Here is a 14,290-nt window from a genome sequence, read left to right as displayed (position 1 = left end):
TATTATTTTACAGCGACCTGTGATTCTATTTTGAATGAGTGTTTTAAGCCTTTGATATCTGACAAATTTTCAAAATCAAAATTTCAAATTACCTCAAACTAACTTTTTGATATTAGGGCTCTTGAAAGTCCAAGAGAAACATAGTAGGCTTATTTGGAATGCTAGAATCATACAGAAAACAATATCAAATATGAAATGGTGCTCAACATTCTTTGTGTTATATTGTATAAATGTGTTCTGAAGTTGTATGAGAGTCCTAAGGTTCTGATATGTCTTAGTATATGTGATCAGTGGTAATTATGGTTATTATGTTAAATTTTTGTATGCCACAGAAATAACCAAATTTCTTTGTGAATTGTGTTTTTAACTGTGGCTATTCTAAGACTTTCATCATCCACTGAGTATTATTTTACTTTGATTCTACTAAAAAAAAGTGGTTTATAATTTTCTACAGTCCAAATTTGCTTATTCTTTAAGGAAATTCATGGAAAGGACTCTGACAAGTATTGGAGATTATACCATTGTACAAACAAAGCAAAACAAAACAAAAAACAAAAACCTTCTAGGAATCCAATTAAAAAGCTGATGTGTTCACGAAAATTGCTAACTCAACATCAAGTGGAACAAGAATTAATTACATAGAACTGAACTGATAGAAGACTGAAATAATTTTTTATGACTTTTTGTTCAAAATGTTGCTGATTCTTTGTTTTATTTTCCAGAATCAGGAAACTCTTTTTCTTTTGAGCTATTTATAGCCTACAACAATTGAGTACAGTAGTAAAATTTATCTTTCTCTACCTGACGTCCAGAATTCAAAAACTATTAGTGAACATTTTTATTTTCTGGAAATATAGTTATTTACATTAGTTCAATAAGAATATGTTTTCTTTTGTAACAGGACACATTGGGGACACTGATTTACCAAGGCTTTGACTAGAGTAACATATTTTCAGATAATGTTCCAGGAAAGGCATCTTAAAAAAAGTTAATCTCTATTTTCATTGTACTTTTATGCAAATGATCAGGCCAAGTATAGTAAGACTAAAACTTATTTTGCACACAAACTATGATTTGGTATAATCTCTTTGGTAGAAAAGGAGGACTGGAGGCCGGGCACAGTGGCTCACGCCTGTAATCCTAACACTCTGGGAGGCCAAGGCGGGAGGATTGCTTGAGCTCAGGAATTCGAGACCAGCCTGAGCAAAAATGAGACCCTGTCTCTACTAAAAATAGAAAGAAATTAGCCAAACAACTAAAAATAGAAAAAATTAGCCGGGCATGGTGGCACGTGCCTGTAGTCCCAGCTACCCAGGAGGCTAACCAGGCTGAGGCAGGAGGATTGCTTGAACCCAGGAGTTTGAGGTTGCCGTGAGCTAGGCTGATGCCACAGCACTCTAGCCCAGGCAAGACAGTGATACTCTGCCTCAAAAAAAAAAAAAAAGAAAGAAGAGAAGAGAAGAGAAGAGAAGAGAAGAGAAGAGAAGAGAAGAGAAGAGAAGAGAGAGGAGAGGAGAGGAGAGGAGAGGAGAGGAGAGGAGAGGAGAGGAGAGGAGAGGAGAGGAGAAGAGAAGAGAAGAGAAGAGAAAAGAAAAGAAAAGAAAAGAAAAGAAAAGAAAAGAAAAGGAAAGGAAAGGAAAAGAAAAAAGAAAAGAAAAGAAAGGGGGGACTGGAGAGAGAAAAATTATATTTCAAAAAAACTAGCTTTGTGCAGTGGCAGTATTGTAGCCAATGAGGTTTATCTGAGGTCCGATTATTGCTACTTAAAAAAAAAAAAGAAAAAGAAAAAACAAAAAATAAAAAAACCCATAACACACCTGTTACTAGATTCCAGCCCTACCCTTTGTTTTTGAGTTATTATTACCTGCAGTTCAGACTGAATCCTGGGTTATTTCTCGGCTACAACAAGTCTCTAAAGAAGAACTGGGCTGTAATTTTCTTCATGATGTTTTTAGTTGGCTCCCTAATGGAATAGGTAGGTTCCTTTTTCTGTTTTGACACACAAATTCTCTTTTAATTGTCAAGTTAATATTGTTTCTCTCTCATTGTTTTATTTCTCCCAGGAAAACCAGAATCATGGTATTCTGATGACTAGAGATGATTCAACAAAGCCCGCAAATCTCCCTCATTTAGAATTCCACTGGGCCTGATCTGTTTTCCATTGCCAACGCCTTGCTGCTAAAACTATACAAACCTTCCCTGTAAGCCCAGGGACTATCAAGGAAGGGGTGAGCATGTAAGATTATAAGGGCCGGTTTCAAGGGATGGAATTAATTCAGGCCCTCCAAATCAGAGACGGGCACACAGATGAGTAAACAGCTGGGAAACTGGAGGACTTTGCTTATTGGGCCATTATGTGACCCCTTTCAATCCATCCCAACCATAAGATTTTTCTGCTTCCTATAGGACTAAAAGAAAATTACTGAGAAGATACTGAGATACCTGGTGGCAAAGCCTCCTAGGTATAGTTGTTTCTGTTTATGGGGCCTATACAAATAGAGATATAATAAAAATTTATCAGCTACCTTATGACAAATTACTAAAGAAAACACAAAACACATTGTAGTACAAGAAGCCTCTAAATTCCTTAGTTTAAATGGTTTTAGCAAAATGTTTTATGTTTTGTATAGCAAATTGCTACATACCTGCAACTAAACCAAGATTACACTTACAGATAAGTTGATTTTGTAACCTTTCTTTTGTCTTTTGGTTTTTGGCTCTTATGTTGCTTAAAAGGTTTAAAGGGTTATTGAGTGCCTGCCCACTTCCATTCCCATCTGGCCTAGACCATTTATTGACTGTAAGTCTTTTGGCTCTAAGTTCCTTGGCCATAGGGGTCCCACTGGGGCACAGAATGGACCCAGGGCAGGTAGCCACACCACCCCAGCAACAATGGCACGAAATAAAATTTGGCCATTGATGCTGCCTCTGGCAAATCTTGGCCAAGGAGGGAGTTGTAAACTAAAAATAAAATCCTACGTCCCCCGCTGACTGAACAGACCCTCTCTTGACCAAGGGAACCCCAGAAAAACCTCAAATCTGAGTTCTTAGCCATAAAGGGAGATCAGACATGCCTCATTATGCCCCTTCCCTTTTGGAGTTTAGACTACTTGCAAACAGGACCTAAGGCCATACAAAGCAAAGGTTAAGTCTCTGGCTTAGCAGATCACTTTGAATCAGTGTATTGTGGCTTGCTATATGATTAAGACTTCCTTATCTTAAAACATTCCTTTCTACTGATTCCAAGCCTTTAGACAAAGCTTTATTTCTTTAACCAATTACAAATCAAAGAATCTCTGAACCCTCCTTTAACCTGTAAGCCACTAGTTCAAGATGTCCTGCCTTTTCGGGCCAAATCAATGTATACCTTCCATGTATTGATTTATGATTTTGCCTGCAATTCCTGCCTCCCTAAAAAGTATAAAAACAAACTGTAACCTGGCTGCTTCGGGTGTATTCCCTTAGGACCTTTTGAGATATCTTCTGTGGGCTGCAGTCACTCATATTTGACTCAGAATAAACCTCTTATTTTACAGACTTTGGGTTTTTTTCCATTAACACATTCATTCATCCCTTCATCAAACTTTTACTGAGCACCTACTTTGTTCCAAGCTTTGTGCTCAATTGTTCAGGGAAGACAGAAATGGAGAGATATAGTCCCTTATTATCAAGGGTTGGGAGACAGATATGAACATTGTCCATTACAATTAGAGATGATTAATTCAATGACTTTTTATGTACAAATTAAATGTGGAAGAACAGTTGTGCTTTATGGTGAGATCAAGAGACTGTGAGAAGAGTGAGTCTATGAAATAGTTTCTTAGGGAGAAGTTTGTGTGTGCTCTGAGTCCCTGCTCTCCACCCACCCAGACAGAGAGGAAGGGCTGGTGCTGCTTTCTTCTGCTCAAGTCTAAAGAGGGGCTTCTGTGGGACCAGAGAGCTTGGAAATTGTTCCCCATAGTTGTAAAACAGATAGGCAAGAGCACCAACTCTTGCCATAAATTAAAGAGGGCTACAAAGTAGAGGTGGCTGCATTGGGATCTGCCTAGACACTCAGATACAGCAGGGATGACAAATGTATAAATGTTTCCGTGACCAGATGTGGTCTACACAGAATACAGCCAACAAGGGGTTGCCTTTTCTCTATTCAGAAGTGATGTCTAGAGGTATGGAGGGACCCAGTGGCCAGAAGCTAGAGATGAATACAGGAATCCTACAATCCACAGAGTCTGTCACAGGCAACCACTTGTGTTGGTCTAGGCCAAAGGGACTCAAGTGAGAGATCTCTGATGATGAGAATCTCCAAAGAACCTTTAAAAGCTCCCTTCAAGAAAAACAGTCAGCTTTAACCACTGCCAGACTCAGGTAGTACAGACCTACACCACCAAAAAAGAATTGCCCTATCTCCTTAGCTATCCCGCCTCCTCCCACTTTTACACAAGCACACACAAAGCAGTTAGCTAGTGAGGGAGGTCAGTTGAGGAGAAAGCTGAAGGCAGCTGCCAGCCACGTGCCTTCCATGGAGGACAAGGAAGAGTAGTCTTAGACTAGTACCTTAGAATGAAGACTGAAGTATTTCATTATCATTTTGTAGTGGAAATATTCTAATTGCTGAGTCGAGACTGTATATCAGATTTGAAGTGACTGATACTTAAGGGACTGTCAATTATCAAAGAGCAAACCAAAGAATTAGAGAATCAGCCCAGTTTTCCATTCAGGAGCAGGAGAAGATTACTCACCCCTCCAATAAAAAATTTTTTTAAATGGTAAAAGACAAAAAATACAGTTAAATTTTGATCACAGCCTATGAATCTTGCATTCAATATTCAGATTCCATCTCTATATATTTTGGTTGGTTATTTCTGTTCTTCATGTTTTGGTTACAAGTGATTCTACGAGTTTTGCGTTTTTAGTGTGCCATGTCTCCCATAAAACTTTTACGTCATTATTTTTTCTTCTTTCTCCTGCTAATTCTGGTTCTGCACTCAAGAAGAGTTCATTAGATGATGTTGATTGACAGTAAGACTAGTGTTCCTATTTTCAGACCTTGGCATAAACTTGAACTGGTAATTTGGTAATGATGTTTTGCTTGTAATGATGGCTGCTATCACTGTTCAACGTGTATTAGTATCCAGACTCCAGAGTTAGATGCCACGGAGGTGTCCCGGGTCACAGACCTGGGTGTCTTGCTCTTTGAGCCTTGCCAGTAGCAAATGGCCACAGGCGTTTGTGCAACTCTTCTTTATTGGAGTGAAAAACTCCTTTCTTTGCCTACTGGCTCCAAACCCGCTCCTGAATTTGAGTGGATCCTCTAGAGTGACAGTGTGCTGGAGGAGAGGAATTCTGCTTTGCAATCTTCTAAGTGGTAACATGAAGCCTTTCACAACAGTTTTCTGGCCTCTGGCCAAAACACGTCAAATACTCTCCTGTCTCAGAGGACATATCCTTCTCCTTCAGGGGCTGCTTGGCTAATGTCGATGGTAAGGTTTCCTTGACATAGTGTTCCTAGAGAAAGGTGACTTAAATAAGGAGGGACTCCTTCCAGATAAGTCTTCCATCACCAAAGAAAAAGAAAAGAACCAAAAGGGAATTTGAGATCCCTTAAGAGTGAAGGAGAGAGGGAATCAGTCAACATTAACAGTGTAGAGTGAAAAAAAAAAAAAAGATCAAGTGTCAAACTAGTTAGGAAAAATAGTTTTCCCTCATAATAGAAATCGTGTATTTTCCTTTACTTTGAATTTTTTCAATTTTTAGTTCTATTACTTATAGCACATTCCTCATATTCAGAAACAATGTAATATGATGCAAACACTAAAGGGACCAAGGTCCCAGTTCTGACAGTAGCTCTAATTACTTTACCTGCTTAAGCAAGTCACACTACCTAAGTCTCAGTTTACTGATCTATACAACAGGATGAGAGTAACAATACCTGGCTGAAGGGTTAATTTCACAAAACCTAGACCATATTTGTGAAAAGTGGTTTGGTGAACTAGATAAATGTTGATAAGTCAGCTTTGTATTATTTTATATTTGTTCAAGGAGGTTACCAAATGTCTCGTCCTCTCAGTTGCGTTGTAAACACCTTGAGAACAAAGACTTAGATTTCCTGTACTCATCTCCTCCACCACAGCATAGGTCCAAACACACAATAGGTATTTGATAAATGCGAACAGAATTGAGCTAAAGTGAACTGATCCCCCAAAGACAGGAATAGTGGAATGCCTCTAGTCCTGGTCTCTTGGTCTGAGAAAGACCTCATTCTCAGACTCAGGGACCAGGACATAGAAAAACTGAAAAGGAAGATTTGGAACTAGAGCAAAGACAAAGAAAATTCAGAAGAAATATAGCGTAAGCCTCATGCAACTTTTCATATGCTTAAGGCTTGTACTGCAGAGAGTAATTCAGCAAAGAAAAGAACAGTATTAACGTGCAGCAGGGACAGTTCCCAAGACTTGCCACCAGGGTTAAACAAGGACGGCTTTCAGAAGCTGCTCAGAGGCAGGCATGCTCTCAATAGTCAAACTACTCTTTTTCTTTTTCCATTCAACTTTCCCTAAGGTTTGGGGAAATTTAAAAATTACTGATTATTAAAAATCAGCTTTTCATCAATATTTTATTATATTTTGGCCTTACAGGCTACCAATATTTTCCACTATCAGAGTAATTTTAAATCATTTGAGTCTCCATAGAGAAAGATTGCCTGAGGGATTTTGAAAAAAATTAGAGTAAAAATACAAACAATAATGTTAATGACAATATTGAAATATGCATGATACAATTTTTCAAAGAATGTAGGAATTTACAGCTAAATTGCCTGGCAAACCAAGATGAAGTGGACAAATTCTAGCAGGAGAGTTTTTAAGATTATCCATGGGAGGGAAATTAACAGAGGAAATACCCACTTGCTTGGTACCACTGGGTGGTCCAGACTGATCTGGAGAGTCTTACTAGCCAAAAAGAAACAAAACAAAACAAAACAAACAAGAAAAACACAAGGATCCTGTGAATAATTTTCCAGGGCTTGAGAAGCAAGTTACAGTAGATCTCAAAATTTTCTGCTCTGCTGCGGCTATGCTATTTCTAATAGGAGTATGTCGCCCTCTGGAGGGGAAGTAGAGCATTCGCTCCTTCAGGCTTCTGCCCAAAGTTCAATAATTAGTTTTTTTTCATTCATTGATTCTTTGATTGATTGATGGAGTCATCCATTCATTCAACAAATACTTATTAAATCCTGTGACTGTGATGTTTGTTATGATAGATGCTGAAGAGCCAGCTAAAAATAAGATAAACACAGTTCTTGCCACTAGGGAAATTATAATTTACTGTGAGAAACAAACATTAGTCACCCAAAACACCTAAATAATCACAATAGTGATGAGTTCTATAAAGGAAAAGTGCAATGAACTGAATGTTTGTATCCTCCCAAAATTCATATGTTGAAATCCTAACCTCCAAGCTGATGGTATTGGGAGGTAGTGCTTTGGGGAGGTGATTAGGTCACAGAGTCAGAGCCCTTATGAATGAGATTATGCTCTTATAAAAGAGATACCCTTGCCCCTTCCACCATGTGAGGACACAGTAATACAGCACTGTCTATGAGGAAGAGGGCCCTCACCAAGCACCAACACCTTGATCTTGGACTTCCCAACCTCCAGGACTGTGAGAAGTAAATTTCTATTTTTTATAAGCCACCCAGTCTATGGTATTTTTGTTATAGCAGGCCTAATGAACTGAGATAAAAAGTGTAGAGGGTATGACTATTCAATAGAGGACCTCATTCTTGCTGAGAGGTCAAGACAAGTTTTTCTGAGCACAGACCTAGAAGATGGGTAGAAGTAACCAGATCAAAATTATGAAACGTGTAGGAAGTGGGCCTTCCGGCAAATGGAGGAGGGTCCAGGTATTCAAAGACCCTGAAAGGGAAGAGCTTAGGAAAGTGGAAGAAGAAAAAGGGGCCAGAATTATAAGGAGGTAAAGGGCACACGTTGAGGCTGGAAATGTAGGCAGGGTCCAGATCAGGCAGGGTCTTGAGGGCCATGTTAGGGATTCTGAACTGTATCCCAAAAAATAGAAAACTACTGATACAGATTTCATGCAAGCGACACGACCATATCTGTGTTTCTAAAGGATCATTTTAACTTTCTGAGGAAGAATGGACTACAGAGGGGCCAAGGCAAGGATTAAAATAGAGAAAACAGCAGTCTAAGTGATATAAGCGAGAAACAATGGGTGCTTGGGTTTGGGTGGTGGCCACAGAAAGGGAGAGAAGTGGGTGAATTTGATATATTTTAATGTCAGAATTGTTAGGCCTTGGTGATTGGTTATAAGCTGAAGATGAGGGGTATAGGGGTCAAGAAGGACTCCTAGATTTTTGCTGTGAGCCCCTGGATGAATTGAGGAGTCATTTACAAAGGTAGGAACTGGAGGAGAACCAGGTGTGTGTGTGTGTGTGTAGTCTGATCAAAGATCAGCTTATCAAATATTTATTGAGGCTCCTACTGCATGTCAGGCACTGTGTTTGTGGACACTGGAAGTTAAAAAGTGGAAGCACTACAGGCTCTCCAACCTCAAGAAACTTTTGGCTAATGGGGGATAATGATATTATTAATGGATTATTTCACTATTATATAGCTTTGTAAGAATGAACGATGTCCGGTAGGAGCCCAAAAAAGAGGCATTTAGCTCAATCTGGGGAGTTCGGACAAGACGTTGGAGGAAAGGATAACTAAACAAAGTTTTGAAGAATTAGAAGGAGCAAATCAAGTACAGAAAAGTGGAAGTTTTTTCCCCAGGAAAATGAAGGAATTGCTTATTTAGATTAACCATCCTCATGAAAACAACTAAAATATTGGATAGGATATTTTTTAAAAAATCTTCTTAAAAGTATCCAAGATGATTTAAAATGGGATTCTTTAAAAGACCTCTAATCCCAATTCCATTGCAAAGCACAGAAAAAGGACAACTTCAAAAATTTTTAATGAAATAAATATAACATTGAAACTAAAATCTGGTAAAGCTTATACAAAGGAGAAAACTACAGACTAATCTCATTCATTAACGTAAAGGCAAAAATACTAAATAAAATATTAGCAAATGGGGCCAGGTGTGGTGGCTCACGCCTGTAATCCTAGCCCTCTGGGAGGCTGAGGCGGGTGGATTGCTCGAGGTCAGGAGTTCGAGACCAGCCTGAGCAAGACCCCGTTTCTACTAAAAATAGAAAGAAATTATCTGGCCAACTAAAAATATATATAGAAAAAAAATTAGCCGGGCATAGTGGCACATGCCTGTAGTCCCGGCTACTCGGGAGGCTGAGGCAGTAGGATCGCTTAAGCCCAGGAGTTTGAGGTTGCTGTGAGCTAGGCTGACGCCACGGCACTCACTCTAGCCCGGGCAACAAAGTGAGACTCTGTCTCAAAAAAAAAATATATATATATATATTAGCAAATGGAAGAAAACAGCACAATATGCATGACTAAGTGGAAATTGTTTTGGGAATGCAAAGATGGTTCAATGTTAGGAATTCATTAATGTAGTTAAAATTATTATATCTAAGAAGAAAAGTCTTGTGATTATCCTCATAGATGCTGGAAAAGCATTTGAAAAAATTCAAGATACATACCTGACAAAAATAATTTTCATGTGGTATATATATGTATCATGGAGTACTACTCAGCAATAAGAAAGAATGAAATAATGTCTTTTGCAGGAACCTGGATGGAAATGGAGGACATTATCCTAAGTGAAGTAACTCAGGAACAGAAAAATAAATGCTGCATATTCTCACTTACAAGCGGGAGCTAAACCATGGATACCCGAGGATGCACAAAGTGGTATAATGGACATTACAGACTCAAAAGCGGGGAGAGTGGGAGGGAAGGAGGGCTGAAAGATTACCTATGGGGTACAATGTACACTATTTGGGTGATGTGTACATTAAAAGGCCAGACTTCACCACTATACAAAGTATGTATGTAATGGAATTCAACTTGTACCCCCTAAATCTATTTTAAAAAGGGAAAAAACAATTATCAAAGGAGGAATAGAAGAATGTTTTCTTGACATCATAAAGCACCTTGTTTATCAGCATCTTACTGTTTTGGTGGGAAAGTACTGGAGATATTTCTGCTAATGTCTGAGATAGGACAAGGATGCTCACAATTACTGTAACATTCAACATGGTGTGGAAGGTCTTTGTCAATGCGTTTTTACAAGCAAAAGCAATTAGATGTAAGAGAATTATAAATGATATAATGGAATATCCAGAAAATTGAAGCAAATCAATGGAAAAACTATCACAACCAAAAAGACGATTCCATATGATAGCAGGATAAAAAAGCAATATATAGAAACCATAGGTTTTATAGATACAAAGAACCAGTTAAAAAATAATATGGAAGAGAACATCAAGATTAAATTTGTAATACTAACCATAATTACAAGATACCTAGGTATAAAGTTAAAAAGAAATATGTACAAGCTATCAGAAAAACATAATGTGCCCCAAAGACACAAAATAGACATGAACAAATGAAAGATATACTCAATGAATTTGTAAATATAACATAATTCCAGTAAAAATACCAACAAGTTGTTTTTTCAGTTTGGTTTTTTAGTTAGAAAATTTGATTCTTAAGTTCATATGGAAAAAAATAAATAAGAACATCCAGGAAAGCCCTGAAAAAAAGAGCAATGAGGAGGGGCCAGTCTTGCCAGACATTTATTTATTTATTTAGAGATAGAGTCTGGCTCTGTTGCCTGGGCTAGAGTGCTGTGGTGTGAGCCTAGCTCACAGCAACATCAAACTCCTGGACTACAGGAATGTGCCACCACATCTGGCTAATTTTTTCCATTTTTAGTAGAGACAGGGTCTCACTCTTGCTCAGGCTGGTCTTGAACTCCTGAACTCAAGTGATCCTCCCACCTCAGCAGCCCAGAGTGCTAGGATTACAGGCTTACCAGACATTTAAATTACAACAAAGCCTTCATAATCAAACCAGTATAGAATTGGTGCAAGTAGACAGACACACTAATGGAACATGAGAGAAAGTCTGGGCATCAATCTAAGTACATGTAAAAATTTAATATAGGCCAAGCATGGTGGCTCACACCTACTTTGGGAGGCCAAGGTAGGAGGACTGCTTGAACCCAGGAGTTCGAGACTAGCCTGAGCAACACAGCGAGATCCTGTCTGTACAAAAAATACAAAAATTAGCTGGTGGGATGGCGTGTACCTGTAGTTCCAGCTACTCGGGAGGCCGAGGTGGGAGCATCACTTGAGCCCAGGAGTTTGAGGTTGCAGTGAGCTATCATCACACCACTGCATGCCAGCTGGGGTGACAGAGTGAGACCCTGTCTTAAAAAAAATTCTATTACATGATTTAAAAAAAAATTTTATGGCCCAAATACCATAAGCAAGCACTAAGACAATTGATTCACTAGACAAAATGTTTGCAATTTACATCCCAGGAAAAAGGTAATCTCATATAATGTATGCTCCTAGAAATAAAAAGCCACAATCCAGTAGAAAAATGAGCCCAAGACATGAATAGATAGTTAAAACAAATTCATGCAAATGGCCCTAAAAATAGTAAAACATGCTCAGCTCACTCAGAAAAGAAAGGCAAATTACATTACATTGAAACAGCATTTCTTACTGTGTTGGCAAAAATCCAAAAGTTTGAGAGCAAACTTTGTTGCCAAAGCTCTGGGGAAAGAGACACACTGATATGCTACCAGTAGAAGTGTAGACTGATACAGTCCCTAAGGAGGGAAATTTGTTACTATCTATCAAAATTACAAATGGATTAATTTGTCCTTTAGCCTAGCAATTACATTTTGGGGGAGTCTATTCTTAAAGTACATCTGTACAAATACGAAATAATACTTGCACAGGGTTATTCATTGTGGCAAAAGACTAGAAACACTCCAAATATCCATCAACAGTGGAGGAGTTGAGTAATTAAACTCTGGTGTAAGTGGAGTACTAGGAAGCTATAAACATATTTGTATGCATTGCTATAGAATGATTATCACAATATATTAGGTGAAGCTACTTTTTGTGCAAAATCAAGCATTAGAAGGATACTCCAGAAACTAACAAAAATGGTTATTTATAGGTGGGAGGGGATCTGGGATCAGGGGATAGGTATACAAGGGAGATGCCTCTGTGTATACCTTTTTATGTAGTTTTGATTTTACAATCATGCAATCACTTTATACATTGAAAAAACAAATTAAACCAAAAAGAGAATAAAGAACAATATCTAAAATTGAAAAACAAATGAAATAAATAAACTTAAGTGTATATGAGGTTGGTAACAGCCAAAAAGAAAGATTTATTTCAAATGATTTTTGAATACAAGTCTTTGTCTTTCCTTAGTGGAATATATTCTAAGAACAAAACAAACTGCAAAGAATTCTTAAACTTCATTCTGTAGTTTTACTGTTAGTGCTAATATTGGCATTGTGTGTATTTTATAGGATAAAGCAAATATGGTTAGTATAAGAAGTAATAAAAATATAAAAGCAAATAAGTTAAAAATCTAGTGCGTAAGTAAAATCTGCAAGCTATCAAGTGTTCTAAAGATGTCAGTAATCCCACTGAGGAATATAAACAAGCTGAACAACTTGAAGCTGTGGATGAATCTGAGTGGGGAAACACAGGAGGCTGTTCTTCAGTGTGCCAAGCGTGATGGTTCCTCAGATGACTTCTGGGAAGCTGATGACATATGGCACCCTGATGCTGAATATGTAGATCGCTCCTTAATCCTGAACATTCCATAAGTTATAAGGTACCAGATGCTTGGAAGATATGGAATATCACCATCCAAGAAGAAAACTTTTAAGTCACAGATAATTAAAAGACCTTTGCCCTCTGTCAAGGGAAATGTGAACAGAACACTTTTCCCAGTTGGCCAGAAGTTCTCTGCATGTACAAAGAGCATTCTACAGACATATCTGGACTACATGCAAGCATGAATGTTCATTGAGCACAAGAGCATTTACAAGATACCCGTTTGGAAAATAAATGGGGACACACATTATAGAATTTTCACCAGCAGTTTGATGGAATTTTGACTGAAGGGGAAGGTCCAAGAAAGCTCAAGAACTTGTATTTTCTCTACTTAATAGAATTAAGGCCTTAGTCTACAATGCAATAATTCTCTGAGCACCCAGATTTTCAGCTATTCGTTGGAAATAAAGTTCAAGATTCAGAAAACAAAAAAATTACTTCTGGAAATATTTCAGGAATCATTTTCTTTTCCATTTTGATGTAATTTATTTATTTATTTGTTTGCTTGGTATAGGAAAAGAAGCAAACTAGCTAAAGGCAGACTTTAGGCTGCATTATAGAAATGTTTCAAAAATTATGGATTGCACTGGTTGTAAATGTCAACTGTGGGGAAAGCTCCAGACACCTGGCATGGACACTGCTCTGAAGAACTTGCTTTCAGAGAAAATGATAGCAAATGTGGCAGAAAGTGGGCCCAGTTATGAATTCTAGCTAATCAGAAAAGAAATAGTTTCATTGTTTAATGAAGAATTTCCACAAATGTGAAAGAATTAGAAAACGTCAGGAACTTGTTACAAATTGTCATTATAAAATGAATTGAAATGTGCCTATTTCTGAACAATGGAGACCAAAGAGAGGAATTTTGTCCAATAATAAATAGCAATGACAGTCTGGAGGCAACCCCTTTATTAAAAGCTACTTTTAGTAGAGGAGAATTAAATTGTTTTAAATAAACAGCTTTATTTTGTGATTATGTTGAGTGTAAATATGTATAATATTACTGTGGGTCAAAGTAATACTTTGGTAATGTGGCACAATTTTTTTTTTTTTTTTTTTTTTTGAGACAGAGTCTCGTTCTGTTGCCTGGACTAGAGTGCCATCGTGTCAGCCTAGCTCACAGCAACCTCAAACTCCTGGGCTCAAGCAATCTTCCTGCCTCAGCCTCCTGAGTAGCTGGGACTACAGGCACCCACCACTGCACTGGCTAATTTTTCTATTTTTGATAGAGACGGGTTCTCACTCTTGCTCACGCTGGTCTCGAAATCCTGACCTCGAGCAATCCTCCCGCCTCAGCCTCCCTGAGTTCTGGGATTACAGGCGGGAGCCACGACACCTGGCCAATTTTCTGATGTTTTAATCTCTTAAAAAGATAAATGACTATTTAAAGTAAAAGTAACAAAAATGCACTTGGGGTTTTAGCACATACGGAAGCAATATGTATGACCAAAAAAACACAAAGAACATAAGGAAGGAACTGAAAGTATATTGTTATAAGGT

At 38.0% G+C, this 14,290-nt stretch overlaps 2 pseudogenes; both read left to right on the top strand.

Annotated features, from left to right (window-relative positions):
- Positions 1 to 1,702: 1,702 nt before the first annotated feature.
- Positions 1,703 to 1,879, top strand: LOC123640810 (annotated as a pseudogene).
- Positions 1,880 to 12,553: 10,674 nt separating this feature from the next.
- On the top strand, positions 12,554 to 13,742 carry LOC123640460 (annotated as a pseudogene).
- The last annotated feature ends 548 nt before the right edge of the window (positions 13,743 to 14,290 follow it).

This window comes from Lemur catta, chromosome 6, assembly GCF_020740605.2.
Source record: "Lemur catta isolate mLemCat1 chromosome 6, mLemCat1.pri, whole genome shotgun sequence".
Classification (NCBI taxonomy): domain Eukaryota; kingdom Metazoa; phylum Chordata; class Mammalia; order Primates; family Lemuridae; genus Lemur; species Lemur catta.
Note: the sequence above shows the minus strand (reverse complement) of the source record. Positions and strands in the feature narration are given on the sequence as shown.